The sequence below is a fragment of the Syngnathus floridae genome, chromosome 22 (genome assembly GCF_059516105.1).
Source record: "Syngnathus floridae isolate MCC-2025c chromosome 22, RoL_Sflo_1.0, whole genome shotgun sequence".
In the NCBI taxonomy this organism is placed as follows: Eukaryota; Metazoa; Chordata; class Actinopteri; order Syngnathiformes; family Syngnathidae; genus Syngnathus; species Syngnathus floridae.
In genome coordinates, this window is record NC_142434.1 from 2,261,259 (window position 1) to 2,281,435 (window position 20,177).

The 20,177-nt window shown below is 39.8% G+C and overlaps 1 long non-coding RNA gene across 7 annotated transcripts in view; it reads left to right on the forward strand.

The window, feature by feature from the left end:
* Positions 1-742: 742 nt before the first annotated feature.
* LOC148379136 (uncharacterized) overlaps positions 743-20,177 on the forward strand; it is an 86,185-nt gene continuing 66,750 nt past the window's right edge. For 5 of the 7 annotated variants that reach the window (XR_015855339.1, XR_015855336.1, XR_015855338.1 and 2 more), the window contains exons 1-2: positions 744-978; positions 1,544-1,643. This is a non-coding gene — a long non-coding RNA (uncharacterized LOC148379136). Of the gene's footprint in view, positions 979-1,543; positions 1,644-20,177 lie in introns of all 7 variants that reach the window. The other 2 variants (XR_015855341.1, XR_015855335.1) reach the window with 2 other exon arrangements.

A 20,177-nucleotide genomic window follows, 5' to 3' on the forward strand; every position in this document is an offset into this window, starting at 1 on the left:
GATATCTCCATCCCGCCTACACACCTTGGTGGCAGGCCGAGGGTTTACCTTTGCAGATTGTGCCACACTATATGATGCAGTTCGCTGGAAACGGAGCTTTAGTTGCATCAATTTGCGTTAAGCTGACAAATGCTCACAGCCACGCAGGCGGTTAAGCCACCGTGGGCCGACATTGTTAGAGGCTGCTGAGTTATTTGTGCAATCCGTTTGTGACTCCGTGTCTTGGGCTCACTAAACCCTCGCGTTGGTCAAACAAACACAAAACGCTTGTGCACTACCTGCTGATGATTTGCAATACAGGTATCCGACACACGAGGTAATGCTGGGCGTATTAGGTAGCCATTGCTACTACATTGACGAGTTGATAAAAAGCTGCAAAAACACACGTGTGATATTTAGACTGGCAGGCTGCAGCAAAATGTCAACGGGAGGAAATATTATGTTTTCAAAATTGCTCATTTTTCTAGTTGGCAAATTTGGAATAATCGGTCCAACTCAATAATAATCTTCACACTACTTAAGTGTATTGCTGGTTGAAAGGGCAAAATAGTTTTTTTTTTCATGCCCCAAAAAGCCATTTATGTTTGGACAGTATTATTATTATTATTTTTAATTTATTTTGGGGTCACTCACATTGGGCAGCATTAGTGCAAAGGTTAGCATGGAGATCCCAAAAGCAGGGGTGGAGCAACTATTAGCCACGCCCCCAGTGGAACAAATCTCAGCCCAAACCATTTAGAATTGTTAAGAATTAATGGATTTTTTTTTGTCACTGTGCTTCCTAGATATTTTTGAATTTCTCATGATTAGTATTTTTATTTTAGATTTGTTGTCCCATTTCATGGTGGCTTCAGTCCTGCCTTTCTTTCCCAACCAATCAGCTTGTGGCTTCACCAGGTGTGCCATCTTGTCCTGGTAATTTGTTAGTTGTGTTTGTTGCTGTAACTAGTCATGTAAAGATTTCCCTGGACTATCATGGTAAGTGTTTGTAAATCATTTTGACTTTTTGTAGTTTGATTTTCAGCTCGGCATTGATACCTGGAACTCACCTGAACGGAATACAAAATAGATAAATGTATGATTTAAAATTCATGCGTCAGCACAGTCATGGGAAATACAGACTTTTTTTTTTTTTTGGCAAACTTTTGAAACTGGGTTGGTACAAAGGTTTATATATTCTCTCATTTTTGGCTTTATGTCGATAAACTCTTGGTCCAATCTGATAGAAAGTGTCCAAAATGTCTTTTTTTTTTTAAATGGAAGCAAGATGGTTTTAAATGCACGCAAGCGCAGCCCTCCAAATAAAAGCCCCGCACTACTTGTCTTCCATGTCGGCTTCCGAGATGGCCTTCCTCTGTTAGAGGAGATATATGAGATGGAAGATACAAAGCCAAGGCTCTTAATAAAAATCATCCATTTTTGTCAGAGGCAGCCAGGGGAACATTTGCAGCAGCGTCAATAGACAGCTACTCCCCTTGCCTTCTCTCCCCCCGCCACTTCTTCATCTCCATCTCATCTCTCCATCTTTCTGCCTTTCTTTCAGAGGATCCATCAGTAGGAGGAGAGCTTCCCTTAATTTATCACCAGCCTGATGTCATTGCCATACATTCTTTTCACGATCAAGCGGCCCTGAAAGTCACAAAGTAAGGGCCCCGTTTTTCCTTTCTCGGGCCTTTTTTTTTTTTACCCTTCTTTCTTAAATGAAGAAAAATATTTTCAAATGTTCTGGTTTTACTGTGCTGTGACTCATTGGTTGTGTATGTTGAGGAGTCAGTCCTGTGAGTAGCAAGGGAGGGGAGGGGGGGGGGGTAAATGTGATGAGGGGAAAAAAAGCGTAAACACATCAGTCATAGTGGTGTTGCGGAGGTTGCTGATACACTCCTGTAGGTGGGATTGTCATGCCCGGGGAGAATGGTGGGACTCCTCTCCAGGAGAGCATGAAACAGGATTACCAGCACATCAGCAAACATGCACACCATCTGGCTTTATTTTGGGACAACTAAAGACTCGGCTTTGTTTGTTTTTTGCCATGAACTTTATCTCCACTGCCACAGCAGCGTATGTCAAAATATTACATGTAGTAGAAATCTGTGATAAAGCAAAAGCTAGCTTTATATATATATATATATTATATATATATATATTTTTTTTAAAATATACAAATGTATAATTTAAATAATTTATAAATATTTATAAATATATAAATATATATATTTATATAAAGAAATAATATATTCATATAAATATATTATTTATATTTTTACATTTAAAAAAAGAAAAAAATATTTATTTTTAAAGCGCTAATAATTTATAAATATTTAAATATGTATATAATATATTTATATAAATAATATATTCATATAAATATATTTATATTTTATATTTTTATATTTAAAAAAGAAGGAAAAAAAATCTTTTTACAGCACTAATAAAACTCATTTACACCTCAAGATAATTGAACAGTGTGACTTCACCTCACTCGTAGTTGCGGCCGATTCATTTTCACTTGCCAGTTTTATCGTCACATAAATTATCAGGCCATAAATTTAAATTCCTGATATTTTTTTATTGTTGTTTTCCCCCTCGAATTTCAGCACACCGTAATCTGTTAGGCCTGTCAGATTTTTACCTAAAGTGTGCCAAGTCTCCTGACATTTGAGCACATCCTGTCTTTAATTGGCACCAAATCTGTGAAATAAAACAATATGACGAACAGCGTCTGTGTCACCGATCGCTTTTCATCCCCCGCATGTTTTTAAATTAGCCTGTCTGCGAGGTAACAGAGATGTAAATTCACATGTGGGGAAGTGCTGTCCATCAAGAGAGAAGCAATTGGCAGGCCGAGGAAAAAGGCTAGACATGTCTGGACGATAAGCAGTCAAATGTTCTTCTCCTGGGCCGTCTTTTAGGAAATGCGAATCATTTCCTACTTGCGTCTAGACGCTGCACTCTTCTTGACTTTAGTGCCAAAGGACGTGTTCCAGTCATATGTATGCAAATTAGCTCTCTGCAAAGCAAAAAAAAAAAAAAAAAAGTTGGCCCATGAGCAGCGTCATTTTAAATGCTGTTATTTATTATGGAAAATGCCAGCGTAATGAAAAACACAAACTCCTGTGACGTGCTAGCTCCATATTGATGAACATCTACATCCAATATGTTGCTCCATTGATTCTTCATTATCCCAATTCCCGGGATCATTTCAATGTGGCGTAGGAGCAACGTGTACACAATTAATTTGCATTTCTATTAAAACAGCCATTAAAAAGGATGCTGCACAACTGTTCATAATTAAAAAAAAAAAGTGTCATTAGTATTGGCACCGTGTATTGTATATTACCTGGCAAATTTAAACTCGCCATGCTTTTCATTTCATGTTAATTAAAATGAATTTAATGAGACTAGCATTTATCTATAGTTTCAAATTGACACCCAGAAAGCAATAATCATATATTTAAAATTATTACATATACTCCATACATTAAAAAAAAGGAACTAAAAGTTATTTATAAAAATTAAAAAAAAATTAATAACAATTAAACATATAAAAATAAAACACCTAAAATCAAACTAAATGCAAAATTAATAATCAATATTATAAATGTATAGCAGGCCACCCGTGCTCCGCCTTCAAAGTAACAACTGGTGCTAATGATACGCAATTGACTAGCTTCACTCCTAAATTGAGGCCCTCATGTGAATCTTGGAGAAAAAACACATTACACCACATGGACATGATTAATGGTGTTTGTAGATTAGGATCTCCTGCTATTTACATAATCAGCAGGGGACCCATTGCTATTTGCAGCGTAGGGTTGTCAACGAGCAAAGCGTATTTTTGCAGCGAGCGGCGCTGATTGCAGCCGCATTGTCTTCCAACTCTCGATTTCTGCTCGCCTTTTAATGAAGAGCTCCCGTAATGAGCGCTGTTAAATGCAAAACATGGCGGACTTTAATAAATGACCACATCCGATTAATTCCAATTCACTTTTAATTATGTCGCCCCCTCTATTCACTGTCTAAGCAGCGTAGTCATTTCACCAATTCCAAAAAGAACCCCAGACTCAAAAAATCAGTCAGCTTTGGTTCAACAACCATAAATTACTATCGCCTGCATTCTGTCAAATGTTTTTGTGTGGAACAGCTAAAAGCAATTTCTTTATTTTGTGTTTTCCCAGTAGTAATTCCAAGATGATTAAAAAAAGAAATGTGTATGGTCCACTGCGTACAAATGAGTTAAGCGACGATACGTTCGTTTGAAAGGTCAACGTGTGCCAGACCTGTTTTTCAGAATTTTATTTGAGCACCTCGATTTTTGTGAGGCACCTGAGCGATGGAAGCGTCCCATTTTTGAAATATACCAAACAGGAAGTGCCCTAAATCAAACAGGAAGTGCCCCAAATTGAACAGGAAGTGCTCCAAAATGAACAGGAAGTGTGCCAAATTAAACAGGAAGTGCCAATTTTGCCATTTTCCTGGCTTATCGTTTTTCTCGCATATAATTTTTCTCAACATCTAAATGAAATTGTTGGGCTGAGGAAATCAACGGGATGGGTTTTGTTGCTTCGACACTTTTAGTAGCCGTATTTCCACTTGAAAGCTTCGCTCCCTCCAATCTAGCCGTGATGTATTCTTTAACGCGGCATCTCACCGGGTAGAGGCCCCGATGGGTTGTGACTTCCTCGTGGCTCGGGAAGTGCTGAGAATGATGTTATTCCATCTGACAAGCTTCTCCGTATCGGGCCGTAATCACATTCCTGCTGCTTGCTCTTTCAACATTGGCCTGTCCATGATTATTTTAACAATGGATTTCAGAGTAAGCAATATGTAGTACACCAGGCGTGCCTGTAACTAAACAGGCGAGACCGAGAAGCACATCTAAATAAAATATCACCTTTCTGTGTATGCCACTTTGAATCCCTTATTTTTATTCCCACTAAAGTTTGAAATACACCACCTGCCACTGCTACAATGACAAAACCAGGTATTCAATATTGTCAAGGTAACAAAAATCAATGTTTGGCTTCTCATTGGTTGGAAAGATATAATTCTGCAGGAGGTGTCAAACCCAAGGCCCGGGGGCCCAGATACGGCCCACCACATCATCTCATGTGGCCCGCAAAGATAAATTTGGCACCGACTTTGTGTCATTACTAAAATTACAAATTGTCTTCACTTATTTATAATCTGGCCACTTACTTTGCCCCGATGCCTTATGTTAAAGAATTAAATAAACCAAGTGACCCTCCCCCAGGTAACACTTTCATGCCAAAGGTAACTAGGCGGCCCTATGCACACGCTTGTTGAGCGCGGCAGCTGTGTTGGATACATTACTGCATTAAATCCAAGCTAATTACTGCCATCTCATTGCTCTTATGCCCGAGAGCTGTGGTGATGCACGAGCAAAAATACGCCATGCTTCAGTCCTGCAAACTGGGCGAAGGCGTTTTAAAATATACAAATATGAATCCCAAATATGCAAATAAAAAAAAATCAAATAGAACATTGATGCAATAACAAGATATATGAATTTCAAATATGCAAACAAATTAAATGAAAAATTAAAAAATATAATCTCTTCTCAATGCCTTCCAAAATATAGAAAGAAATAAGATTGCACTATAAAGCATGGGCTGAATGGAAACCTAAATCAAAGTCAATTAGGTTCTCTTTGAAAGCTTGCTATCATTGCTCCTCAGATTTGATTGTTGAAAAATTGCCTCTATCTGGTCAAGCTGTTGTAGCCTTTCCATTTTTTCTTCCATTCGTCGGGCTTTTGATACCTTCTCGGGTCAAGCGACACAGTCTGATATCAGCTCCAGCACTTAGACGCAGTGTGATGGAGGCGGCTTTTTGAGGACAGCTCTACGGGGAACGGGTCGAAAAGCTAACCTCCGAAATGGGCCGGTGTATGTGACCTGATGGGTTGCGAAAAAATAGAATGTGGAATGGATGCATAGAAGGTTGTGGAGAAAAGAAAGACATTGCAGCTTGTCAGATTGCCGTGCCAAGCCACCACCGGCGAGACACACTGGAGGTGTGTGTCAGGTCAATTAGTAGTACAGTACTTACATTTTCCCCCTGACTTCCTCCATTAGTGTTTTTGTCTGTAGCTTTCAAAGTGTCTCCTTGAGCTAGACGACGGAAGTTGGAAAGTGCCAAACGTGGGACAAGGTCACGTACTCGCTCGAAGCTTTTTGAGGTTTACTTGGAGATTCATTGAGATGCAAGTAAGATTCGGATTTGTTAATCTACTGAAAGAGTCCAATACTTGGACAATTATATTCTTAAGCGGATAACGATTGTGCTGATTTGGGTAATTCCGCCGACTTTGCTGAAATGGTCATTGCGTCGATGAACTGTAAGATTATGAGCTCGAAATCAATGGAAGCAAAAAAAAAAATCCTCATTCATTGCATTTTTTACAGCCACCCAAAAAAAACAGCCACCATTTTTAGAATTTCAAATTCCAACGATGAACATTCATCACATGGTTCCGTTGCGCCGAGTCCGGTCTTAACCGAGCGAATAAATCGCCATCCTCAAAATGGCGTGATGGCCTGTCACAAGCCCTCTCATCACTTTGCTTTATTGGATGTGGCCTCATGCCTCCAGATCTGTTTACCTTTTTACAGCCATCGCGGTTACCAAAACAAAAAAAAATAAGCCTTTGAGCAACTGAGAGACATCGGAAAGCCGGGAAGGGATTTGGCGCCCTTTCGATCCATCATCAAGCCTCAGTCGCTCGGTAATAGCCGCACGCTGGGCGCTTTGGGAGGTTATGTGGGAGATGAGGGGATCTGGGAGTGGCAAAGCTGAAATGAGAGGTAATTTCCACCAGCTAGCAGAGGCTTCTTCATTTGGGTGCACCGGAAGGTATCGGCGTCGCGGGGCCCCCTAAGGGAAAACAAGTAAATTGCTCCTCGCAGGAACCTGCCATCCCTAATAAAGTGGATGTGACAATATGAAGAGTGCTGCCACTGCAGACCATCTTCATTTCCACTGTGTCTTTTCGGTGAAAATTCTACGCGCAAGCGTTTGGGCTTGTCCGTGATGGAAAAAAAAATGTTTTAAATTTGAGTGGCGAGTGTAACTGAAGGCAGACAAGGCCCCAACATCAAAAGCTGTCATCTCCTTTTGTGAACAAAAAAAAAAGCCTCAGGAGTTGAACAAATGTAAGGTCCTGGTTGGCTTCACGTTTAACTAAATTGGATTTGTGAGCAAAGGCATTGGATGAAAATGATTATGGAAGTCATGGGTGTCAAACCCAAGGCCCGGGGGCCAGATACGGCCCGTCACATTATTTTAAGTGGCATCAACTTGTGTCAATACTAAAATTCTAAATTGTCTTTATTTAAAAAAATATATCTATACTGCTATCAATTTTTATTACATCTTTTTAAAAATATTTGAACAGTTTTTACTAGTTATTTTCCACAATCAAAGTTGCCTTTTTTTTAGATTCAAGTCTTGACCAAAGAAAAGCCAACGGTCATATAAGAGTGCAAGTTATTTTTCCGCATGTCAACTTTGAAAAGTGACTCGTTTAAAAAAAAAAAAAAAAAGCCAGAGCACTGAACTTGCAGCCATCTTTAATTGATGCCAGAATACCAGAGGGACATTTTAAGATTCATTCAAGTCAGTGAAGATGAGAATTAGAATTCCTAACCGCCGAACACACTGTTGGAACAGTCAAAGGCCGTGGGCCTCCTTTTAAATGTGTGAAATGAATATTATATAAAGGCATAAAAGGTCCTTAGTGAAGCGATATAAAATTGAATTACCGATAGGAGCAGGCATATATTTAAAGCCACGTTTCAAATCAGTTTAAGAAAACGACTCTTTGTTTATTGCGAAAGTCTTGCCGCAAAATTAAAACCACTTCTCTCTTTTCTCTGCAATACTTGATTAGTTCTGATTTTTCTTTCACATCATGAATACAGAGCGGTATTTCTGGTGGAAGAAAAGATAAAACTAAAATACTTTTTTTTTTTTCCTCCCCGCCGACGACGAAGCTCTTGACGAGTTAATGAATCAGTGAGGATAAAATCAACAGTAGTGTAGCTGTGAAAAATTCAATTATGAAAAAAAAAATCTGTGCGCAGTCATGAATAACGTAAAGGCGGTTTCACTTCACCTGTGTTGGAACATTTGAAAATATGCCGGTAGATTTGAATGTTATCTTTGTTTTCATTGGCAGGTTTGCTGGCTTGTGTACTGTTGTTGCACAGGCCGAATTCTTGTGCTTGCAGTATTTAAAAGATCTCAGTCTTCATTCCCTGGTGTGACTGCAGCGAGCCAGCCGATGGAAACAATATATCTCTCCGATTGCCCGGTGCTGGGCTGTCAGTCAGCTGCTTCCTTTTAACAGACATCCCCAATCCAATAAGCCACCACACACATACACCAAGATGGAAGATAGGTTGGATAGCAAAGGCCAATGTTTGCGCCAATGGATCTGACACTGAATGGGTCACGGCTGTTGTTGTGGACATATCCGACCCCCAAATGTTTCTTTTAGGGTTTTTATTAAAACAGTAAAGCCTGTATTTCATCAGGCTGCCATGGGTAGGCATCTTTGTATTGACAGCATGGAGTGATTTTAGGAATGTGTGCTCACACCATCTGCCTTGGGGAGATGGGCTTAGTGACATGGCGGAGAAACAGTGTGTTCAGCACCATGGATAGCTACTGCCACTAGCGTTTATAGCCTATTCTCTGACAAAAAACTGGTTGGAATGATCTCTATAAATATAAGTAGAGATTACATTTGCTTTGAGATTCAGGAAAAAATAATTTAAAAAAAATCGAAAATAAATGTTTATTTTATATAAATATCAATAAATTCCCATTACAGAAACGAGTGAAAACAAAAATCAGACATATTTCTATTGGGATTCAGAGGAATTCATTTAAAATAACTCATGAATTAATTTAAAAATAAATTAAAAAATACATATTTTCTTTTTGGTTTATTTTATATGAATATCAATAAATTCCCATTGCAGCAACAAGTCCAAACAAAAATCAGACATTACATTTGCATTGGAATTAATCTCTAAACAAACTCATAAAACAGGCCTGAATAAAATTGATTGCTTCCCTGTGCGTTCAGCACCACGGACACGTTCCCTTTGTGTTCAGCACCACGGACAGCTACCACCGCTTACGCTTATACGGGTTGGAATGAGCTTTATAAATATCAATAAATTTCCACTAAAATCAGAAATTCAGAAAAAATTTAAAAAAATATAAACAAGTCTATATTAATTATTTTATATATCTATAAATATATTGAAAATAGTCCCTGTGCTGTTTGTTGACATGCAGTGGATCACCCACATTTGATTCATGATGTAGGTCAGGCTGAGCATCGAGATTGCAGTCGCATCGGAGGCATAATCGTTTATATTCAAATACGGAACAAGCCTCCATTGAGACAGTGGTTTTGGGTAATGAAGCAGCAATGTCAAGGAAAGATTTATGGACACTGCCCACCATGTCATATATCCCTTTCCCGAGAAATTCAATTCCGACCACGCACAAAGTGATCAGTGTGCCGTTTCCAGAAATTGGATAGCTTTGTTTGTTTGATATCCCGAGGTCTTGCCGTGTTAGGTCGCCGCTATTTTTTTACATCATAGCGGCGGGCGGCGCGCTCTCGTTGCTGTGTCAGAGAAATATAACACAGAAATTGCAGTTACCCATTCCAGACAGATGAGTCACGGCCGGCGAGGCCCGGAGGTCACGGCCGGCTAATTAACTGTTTACAAGCAGCGGCGTCAGGACACAAAGTCCATTTGCAGTTTACAATACAGCGTCGAAGAGCGTCGTAAAATTCAATTAATTGACACATAACCATGCATATTAAGTGTTTGGTATAATTTGTTTTTTGTGACAGCGATGCTTTCCTCAAGCTAGGTCATAGTTTTAACCGGCTGAATCACAACACATCAGAATTGTCGACCGGGGTCTTTTTAGCCCCCCCCCCTTGACATTTACGCCTGTTCCTGTCACCACGCGGCTCAGCAACAACCGTAACCTATCACAGGTGTTCCATTCGTCTTCATCGGCAGCACCTCGCAATCTTAGTGACCCATCTCTGCTGGAAGCGTGAAGAATAGATGGGACTGGTAGAGGAGGGCGGCCATGTTTATTTTTCGGATGATCCCTGGCAGCCTTTCGATGTCAACCAATCGAGATGTATCACCTTGTTTGAGTCGATAGTGTGGCGGCATTAAATGTAACCTGACTTGCTGAGGTATAGGAAAGTGCCAGGGGGGCGGGGCTTATTATTATGCATCCGGCGACCTCACTGGTAATCACGGAAAACAAACTAAGCTTTTAATTGTTGTTTGTGTAAATGTCTGATCCCAGTGGAGATTTGTATGATGTCATTACAAAGCCAAGCAATTCCAAAGTAATTGTGATATGGCTCTTTTGTCAAATTTAGGAGCGCTTAATCAGAGAATGCGGGATTCTGTTTAGCATTACAGTGGACCCGTGGTAATTGCCGGAATACATTTCAGTCTGTACACTCCAGATAATTTATACAGACTCGTTTGATTATGTTTCTTTATTTAAATGAAGTGGATTATTTGTTGAGAGTGTAAAAATGTGACTTTTACAGAAGCCAACCAGATATTTAAGAATGTAATGAGTGATAATGGTCAAATATTTTAAAAAGATAAATGGTAACAATTATGTTAGGAATATATTTATTTTTTTAAAGATAATTTGTAATTTTGGTGTTGATACAAGTTGATGTACAATTTGTGTTTGCGAATATTTAAATATTTTAAAAAGATAAATGGTAATAATTATGTTAGGAATATATTTATTTTTTTAAAGACAATTTGTAATTTTGGTGTTGATACAAGTTAATGGACAATTTGTTTTTGCGGGCCACTTAAAATCTTGTGGCGGGCCGTGTCTAGCCCCCGGGCCTCGAGTTTGCCACTTACGATTTAAAGGCTGTCATGTATTTTTGAGAGCTTAGCAAGCTCGTCTCAGCAGTGCAGCACACTGAGCGTTTTCACAATGCCGACTCCCAGAGCCACTGTCCTGCTCCCGAGCATGAAAAATGGAAAACACAGATGAATTATACACAACACCTGCTCGTTTGACACGCCAAATATAAGGGCCTTATGCCACGGGACGGAAGCTTCTACGGTGACACACCTGTTCCCTAATGTGACAAGGCGCCGACGCCTCATTTCAGCGTCCCCACCCTCGCTGAATCATTCTGTCTGAATGTATTATTGAAATATGTAATCTTTCATGTCGCTCAGCCTCTGACCCCCGCACTGCCGTTCTGACAGGTAGGCTGTATCATGGAACTTTGATTTCTTTCCCGCTAATTGCTTTGCACGGAGACGAATGCGGTCGGAGGGAGGCGGGGTATTGATTCACGACGGAGAGCGCGATAAGTCTGTGTTATAATTACACTTCTAAGACTGTCAGTCACACGAGCTCGCAGGTGCAGCCTTAATGATCTCGCCGCGAGACCGCATCGGTGGATCAAGACGAGAAAAGAACAAATTAACGAAGGCAGTTGCATCCACTCGAGGCGACGAAAATGGACGGAAAAACCGAAACTGGCCCATGAAATATCAGTATTGTTCTGATTAATTGGATTTATAGATCGATATCATCTTGATTTACGGCAAGATTTATTTATTTTATTTATGAGTTGGATTTTGAAGCTTGATGTTGCTCAGGCAAAATCCATATTATATGATTTATTATTATTTGTAATTTATTAGTTGTATTTTGAAGTTTCTCTGGCATATCGTATCTTATTGTGAAAGTTCCTTTAAGACACTGGCTAAATCTTGTGTGGAAATACTGTCATCAATAACTACTGAAGACACATTTTGACCTTTGTAAGCTTTTAAAGGGACACCCGCTGATAATGCAATTTAACCGGAAGCATCTCCCAGTGCATAACTACATTTTGACTCTCACAACATGCTGTTTCTGGCGTTCACGTCGCTTTGTTATAAATGCCCTGCCTGGTCACAGCCAGGAGAACATTCGCCCGGGATTACTTGTCAAAGGTCACACAAAGAATGGCCAAGGCTCAAAAAGAACCGCCAAATAGGCCCGCTATGCAAAAAAAGAGGCATAATTGCAAATGTAAATGAGAAAAGTTGTCAGAGCAGAAAATGAATCCAGAAGGCAAACTGGAGCAAATGTTCACCTGGGCCATCTGTTCTTTGTGGAGAGCAAAGAGGATGACTGCACATGAGGGGCAGCAGGGGAGGTGCCCCGAAGTGGTGCGGGATAGCCTAGAAAGGAGAACTCGAGAACAACCTTGATTTTTCTTTTTCATCTTTTTGACTTGACTGAAACAGGTTTTTTTTTTTTTATCTTCTCATCACTTCAATCTTCTGTCAACGCCGACTATAGCCAATTAAGCTAGCTCGTATTTAGCTCTTATTCATGTATTGGAATTGATCATATTCAACCAACTCCAGTACTCTAAAAAAAGGTCAATCGCCTCAACCCCGACCAAAACCCAATTCTTCATTTCAACTCTAACTGCATCCATCATCTCGAGACGACTTGGAGAGTTTGCGGAAGTGACTCTGAAGTAGCATTTTAAAAGCGCCTCTCGTCTATAATGGGATACTTGGAGAGCTGAATGGATGTTTTGGCAGGACAAAGTGTTTGCAGTGTGCCAACAGGGCCTGAGGCTTTCGAAACCATACAGCTTTTTTTTTTTAATCCAATAAAATTGACCAAAGAGTGCCAGGGTATACCTTTCTCCAACATCAGTGTGTCCGATATAATTTTCCTGTTGCCATAGGAGAGCGATATAGTTTGGCGGGTTCAACGGCAAGATGAAAGTACAAACCGGGAAATTGCTGACACGGACCCACTAAGACCTTCGCACCCCTGAAAAAAGCTTTGAGCAATGACCGCGATCGTAACCTGTGAGTAAGCGCCGCGTGAGAAGCCCAAATGAGCTTGTAGTCTTAACGAGCTGCTTTTGTGACTCATAGTAGTTGCGTGAAGCCATTTATTTCTTCCAAAGAAAGAATATTTTTTTGCCTGACTTTGGAAAGAAATAGACAATAGTCGTGCGTCATTGGGCTTTATGGTCTTCCGATGAAGTGAAGCGGTCTAATGAGATCCGGATGCTTCAATAAATTAATTAAGAAGTCAATAAGTTCCACGACTAAGTCCCTCGGACGAGGTTTTCACGCCAATAAATGGAGAAGGGGCTATTTTGTCTCGTTTATTGATTTTGGGTCAAAATATGTCACCCGTGATGCACTCATCCTGTATTGCACCTTATTAAAAAAAAAAAAAAAGATCTCTAAAAGCTAGTCAGTTATATTTAATATAGAAATTACAAAATCAGTTTCTACAGAATAAATGTTGTATACTTTTTGTGTGCTTCTGCACCAGTTCCAAAAATAAAATAAATACAATAAAAAACAATTATTTCAGTGCCAAAAATAGAAATCAATAAATACAATAAAAAAATTAATTTATTTAAAATTTCATTTCATCTTTGTGGGGGAAAAAAATAGTTATTGGAGTGCTCACTTTTTAATAAGGCATTTTTTTAGAACCACGGCCAGCGGAATAATCCCATCACGCCACATCGCCGTTTCGAGTTCGCTCAGATCGCAAGCCCATCAAAGGGACACTTGTGGTGGAGAGTTTGCAAAGGGCAAAGCGGCAAAGACAGATGTTCCCAACTGCTGCTCACAGATGCTCCAGCTGCTCCAAGAGCTCTGCCAAGACCATCATCCGCCATCTCCAGCAACACAACAGACTTGGTTTCACTTTTGTTCCCCTGGCTTCATTCTAATGATTTCTGGATCACCTTTTCTCGCCTTGTCAGTTTAAATGACTCCGTTACTAGCACGCTTGTGCGGCGTGAAGTGAAATCATTTAAAGATGGTGGATTTCCTACCTCCAACAGCTGGAGTGTTAAAATTCATCCTGGAACGTCTTCATCTTTTGACAGTGTGGCGCCGTTAGAAGTCCGTCTTTTGCCCAGCTGGGAAAGCAGCAAACAGTCCTTATTAAATCATTGCGTGGAGGTCAAAAAGAACTTTTTCCTCTCTCCGTAAAGGTCGTAATCAGATTTAAGAGCTTGCAATTACGTCAAAATGTGTGGAGGAAAAATAAAAAAAAAGTCATGAAATGGGTTGTCTTAAGGCCACTCTAAACCTTCCCATCATTTACATATATTAATTTTACTGTGGTTATTTTTTATGGACAGCAGACTCACATTTCATAGATGTTGTAAAATGCAGACGCAGACTTGAATGTGTTTGGATTTTTTTTTTTTCCTTCTCACAGCTCAACCTGAATATTTTTGGAGCATATTAAATCACTGTGATAAAAATGAACTATAAATCTACTGGTGTATATAAACGATCAAGACCATTATGTCTGACCTATTAAAAGGAGTTAATATTTAAAAAAAATAATAATTATAATAATTATAATTAAAATTATTTATTTATTAAAAAACTGAGCAAAATTATTATAAGGGAGTAGATGGACAAGATTTTTTTTTTTTGCCCCATCCACGTTTGTTAACACTGGCTAGTGTTTTTACATCTCTGCCCTTTTGAGGAGCAGATTAAATCCTGATGACCTGCTAGAGTTAGCCTCATATGATTAAAAAGCGTTTTAGTCATCTTCAGGCGTGGTCATCGTATTCATCCATTCACCATCGTCCTTGCATTGCTCTGAAGCTGGACTCGTTCTTTCATCGCCTTTTGGTGCCCTTTGAAAAATGATTGCCTTCCAACTTTGGTCTTTGCTTCTTTCATGGGAATTTGCCTATTGTATGACTCTAAATAAACGAGAAATGAATGAAAAGCGTAATCAGAGCCGGATAGATAGCGATGACCTTTGTTTCGCCTTGTCGTGTATATGTGTGTGTGCGTCCTGTGATCTCACTGCTGGGACACAAGGAGAGCAAATTGTGAAAGGTTTCGCCCGGAGATAAATTGGCTAACCTTCTTCTGTCATTAATGATACGTTTTTCCACCGGCGAACACTGAGACAGGACCGAGGGCAGGGGAGGAGGGTCGCCGTGAAATGTAGGACGATAAGAGCCACAAGGCAACGGTAATTATCCACCAAACAACGGGCCTTGACACCTTAGCTTCAGAGCTCGGCCAAAACTGGAATCTCAGATGATTGTTCGTTCGGGTTGAGGTCTGAATTCCGCGCAGACGCTTTTGTGAGTCAGTTCAAGCTGACACGTTGGCCCTTGTGTATTCACGGGAGAGCAAGCATTATGGCAACACGGCTTCTCTAAACTCCCTTCTCAGTGTCACGCCCAAGCCGCTCAGGTAAACCCTCACATCTTCTGCCTGTGTTGACAGGCTCTTCATTAGACTCTTTGTCCTGGAAGACTCGGCTACATAATTAATGTCTACATGATGGATTACACAGCAGCCAAATTGCAAACAGTGAAAGGGTCGGGAGGAAATAGGAGGATTGATGCGGGGGCCACGCCTCCTACATGGACTTCTTTCTGCACCGGTACCAAAAGTGCTGATTAGAAAAGTCACAATGTTTACACCACCAGTTCTAAGTTGAGCACTGGTGAAAATGAGTCCCATGCGCGTCCTCTCGGAGCTTGGCGTGATGGAAGACGGTCATCTACTCCTGCGGTCCTCACAGGCGGGGCTTGGGGGTCGACGTGGGCCATTAATCAAGAGCATTGTTAATGACGCTAGAAGCATGGTGGAAATTAAACGCCATCTGTTCCGCTTTTTTTTTCTCGGAGGGGGCAGATTACAAAGCTATGGATAGGAATATGAGGACAGGCTTATATTTTCACAAGGTGTTCCAAAACCTTTGTGCACGGGTTTCGCTTTATCGATTAGCATAATGAATGGCTTTTCTTTTTTTTTTTTCCACATTCATTTTTATTATATATAATAATAATGCCAGCTGTATATTATATTATATTATATTTATTATATTTATTATATTATACTTATATATATATATTTATATTTTATACGATATTATATTATATTATACTATATTATACTATTTTATACTATATATTATACGGGTTTCGGTTTATCGATTAGCATAATGAATGGCTTTTCTTTTTTTTTTCTTCACATTCATTTTTATTATATATAATAATGATGCCAGCTGTATATTATATTATATTATATTTATTATATTTATTATATTATACTATTTTATACGATATTATATTATACTATATTATACTATTTTATACTATTTTATACTATATATTATATTATATTTATTTTATTATATTATTTAATTTCCCACAAAAGTAGGAGATATTTACAGGTACTCAGCTCCTTTTCCATTTGCATTCAAATGAATTTGCCGGCGTCGCTCTCGCTCAGCGCAGATGAGGCGACTCAATTATACATTTACTTAGACAAGTAATAAAGCGCTGCCACTCTGCCAATGCTCAGGCTGATGATGCCAGCTGTACATGCTGTTTTCCCAACCTCCTGTTCCTCCCCTCTCGCTCATCAAGACATCCATCCCAAGGAGGTGTAGACTTATTGGAAAAATTGCAGGTCTCAGCTAAAAAAAAAAAAAATCTGTTTTAAATGAGGAAAGGAAAAAAAAAGACATACTTGGGATGCTAATCTTCACTTACAGCAAGAGCTGACGATTTCCAACATGCTTATGACATTATCAGTCCAACCTCAGAGTGTGTCTTCAGACCTGATAAGGTTTTCGATTTTTTTTTTTTTAATGCTCACCAGCTCCCGGGGTTTTGAAAATAAGAGCTTGCCATTTTTCTCTCCACTAGATAGGACGGTATATGAAGAGATTATTTTTGTTTAAAAGCCTAACGTTTGCTAAACTTGTTTTAGTTTCAAGAGCATTGCAGGAGTTTTAATATAAAACCTGATCATATATTTTTATGCCCTTTTAAAAAGCTTTTCTTCATCGACTTTGACTTCGAATGCAAACTTCCCAAACCGTCTTTCTGCATATATCAACTTTTCTTTCTTCACGAGATCTCTCACATCTAGCTGCGAGCTATGAGATCCCCCCCGGGAGGCCTTTTTTTTTTTTTTTTCCTTTTTTCCCTGCCAAAATATGAGAGGGAAACAGGCTGACTTGAGCATTTGTGATTGAACTGGCAGCTCGTGACGCTGCCGCACGGCTGCTGCGTTTGGACGCCGATGACAGGATGACACTCTTGCTGCACTTCTTTTTAAATCCAATTACCTGACAAGAGTCTTAAATTAACCTGCGATAGATCCTGGCAATCTTTATTTTCATTCACGCAGGGACGTCCCAATTAAATTAAATTAAATTAAATTAAATTAAAATTTGTTTTATGAATTGAAATTGTCAAACATTTACAAACGTTTATATTTTGACAGGTTCTGTCTCGCAGCTCACAAATCAGTAGGACCGCTTGCAGTTAGCAGGAGTTTATTTATTTTTTTAATTTTTCATTATAATTACCACCGCCTCATTTCGATTGCAGTTAAACAACAGCGGCGGCAATAAATACAACTGCGCATCCAGGCGGAAGCCATTATCCGTCATTTCCTAATGCGTTCTCATGAAGACGGATACCTTGCAAGGTCAGCCAGGCGTCGACTTGTGACCGGAACATCTGCAAGATGGCTCTCCATCATTGGAGGCGACCAAGCATTTGAAGATATTCACTCAAAATAAAGTTGCTTAATCTCTACCATGAAGAGATTTGTAACTTAATCTGCCACTCTAGTTGCCACGGTAACGTGCATATATACGAGGTGTTGTTTTTTTTTCAGTCTTATGTTGGCCTTGAGCGAGAATGACTAATACTGAAAGTCAAAGCATCATAATCTAGTTTGCAAAATAATTAGCGAGTCCCTGTTTGATATAAACATGTTTTTAATTCAATCCAAACATGACCAACCTCCACCGGCGCCACTCAGACTCGTCAATTAACACGTAAACTACCCACTTGGTTTTTTTTGAAAGGGGATAGGGGGCAGGCATTGGTTGGAAGCAGTTGCTAGGCAACCAACAGACACTCCGGGACTATTATGCAGCCAATAAGCGTTGTGACACACAGCCCGAATAAAAGCCGAAATTGTTTTTTTGTTTTCAATACAATGAGCGAGCAAGTTTGTTGTTTATAACTCTGCTTTTACAATAGCTGCAAGGTTTTTTTTATTCATTTTTTTCTTTGTAGGTCGAGCTGGCAACTATTTCAAAAAAAGGAAATATTTTGCAAACATTTCAGGTCATTCATTTCAATGAAAAAAATGCATTTTCTTTTTTTTTTGAGCGTGTTTCCTTGATTTTGAGTTCTCCAGCATTCCACAGTTCATTCTTTTTGTCACTCTCTGCACTCCCGCTGTCAGAAACATCCCACTGATATTTTCAGCCAGCTTCACCTCGGGATCTTTCCATGTCACCCTCTGTTGTCATTCCTGTGACCGCCCAGACAATGATACCCTCTCTGCGTGAGGAGAAATTGATATCCAGCTAACCTCAAGGTCTACCGAGCCTAAATATCTTCCTCCTCCATCAAACCCACCACAATTTCCCAATGCAAATGACCGCAGTGGGAATTACCTCTCCCAACCTGTAGAAGAAATGTGTATCTCATAGTTCATCATATTGCAATTTGCAAAGCCCCCCTTTCGTGAGTGTTTAATTGCGCCGGACAAAATCCAATAGGCTTGATCCCCGAGGGCGTGTGTAACGGCACGCAACTTATCCATAAATCAGCTTCATAGGGCTGATGCAAGGCAGCCATGGCAGTTATATAGGATCCCCCGGCCCGGCCCGGCCCAATTGGGACCCGCTGCAATAAAATGGACCTGTCGGAGAGGTTTTGAAATAGTGCGGCTGCTGTGTCACTCACACTACTTTTATTCCATCGTCATATTAGAAGATGTTTGTTTGTGATTCAAACTTGACTTTGAAGTGCATCATTTGTAATAAACGCTCCATTCGATTAGCTCCCGAACACCGCCCGCCCGCCTTTTATCGATTTGCGTCCCGGTATCAGCAGCGTGCAAAGATCCCCGCCGCCTTAAGTCCGGCTTCTAATTGAAGCGTGCCGGAGGCTAACTGGCTCCATCGCTCTGACATGTCAAAAAGCATCAGTCAGTTAAATGGGGCAGAGAGATGGAGAGACGCTATTGCTGCCTCTAGGCTGTGACCTTGTGGTGAGATTGAGCTTGAAATGTCTCCTCTAAACTCCTCGGAAATTCCGCCTTCCATTTTTTGGGTTTTTTTTGTTTTGTTTTTCGGTGTCATTGTATGATTGGCGGCAAACATTTCATCCAGAATTACACCAAAGCTAATAATAATTAAATAATACAATTAAATTATATATAAATTGTATACAATTTATATGATATAAATTATATAATTATTTTATTTTTATTATTATGTTTTAGTCCAAGAATTCTACTCAAGTCTCACGGGCGCAACCTTATAATGAACACTTTACCTCCAGGCCATGAAAAGAGTAGCTTGGGTTAAATCGCTACTTCAGTTCACTTATGTCACGTTGCCATGGTTGCAACCTACATCCACCGCTAGAACGTCTTTGACCCAGTCACCCCCCCTCACCTGGTCGGCCCACCCGAGTGTGTATGTACGCTTCTCCTTACATCTGCTAGTGACCACTAGAAGTAGCATGGACTGAATGACATCCAAACAAGAATCGGTTCCAAAGTTCAACCGTTGCGAGAAGAAGATGAGGCTTGCTTTTAGATCGTCGTCATAGTAACACAACTGCTAAGCCAAGGTGTGATTACTAGCGTAGAGGATCTTGGAACTCCTAAATCGTATGTGTCGTAAATGTAAAAATATCCACCTGCGTTTGTTACCGGGCGGCAATAACGGTTATTTCAAGCAGGTTTATTTTTTCTCTTTTTATGTACAAAAGGATAATAAAACACCTTCTGTTATTCTGCAGCTGTGTGATTATAGCTATAATCTCAGACAATGACATCATCTGATATTCTGTTAGTTGGACTGTTTATTTTTATTTCATTTTTTTGCCAATGACAGCTAGAGAGTAGACAGAATTAGCTTTCGGGGTCAAAGAGGTAGACGGAATTGCCGGAACAGGGCTGTTTGATTTCATGTCTGGAATAGGCCATAAATCTTTTATATCACTATGCATCATGCCCGTCCAACTCCTGCTTATTTTTCGTCTCCCTAACTTG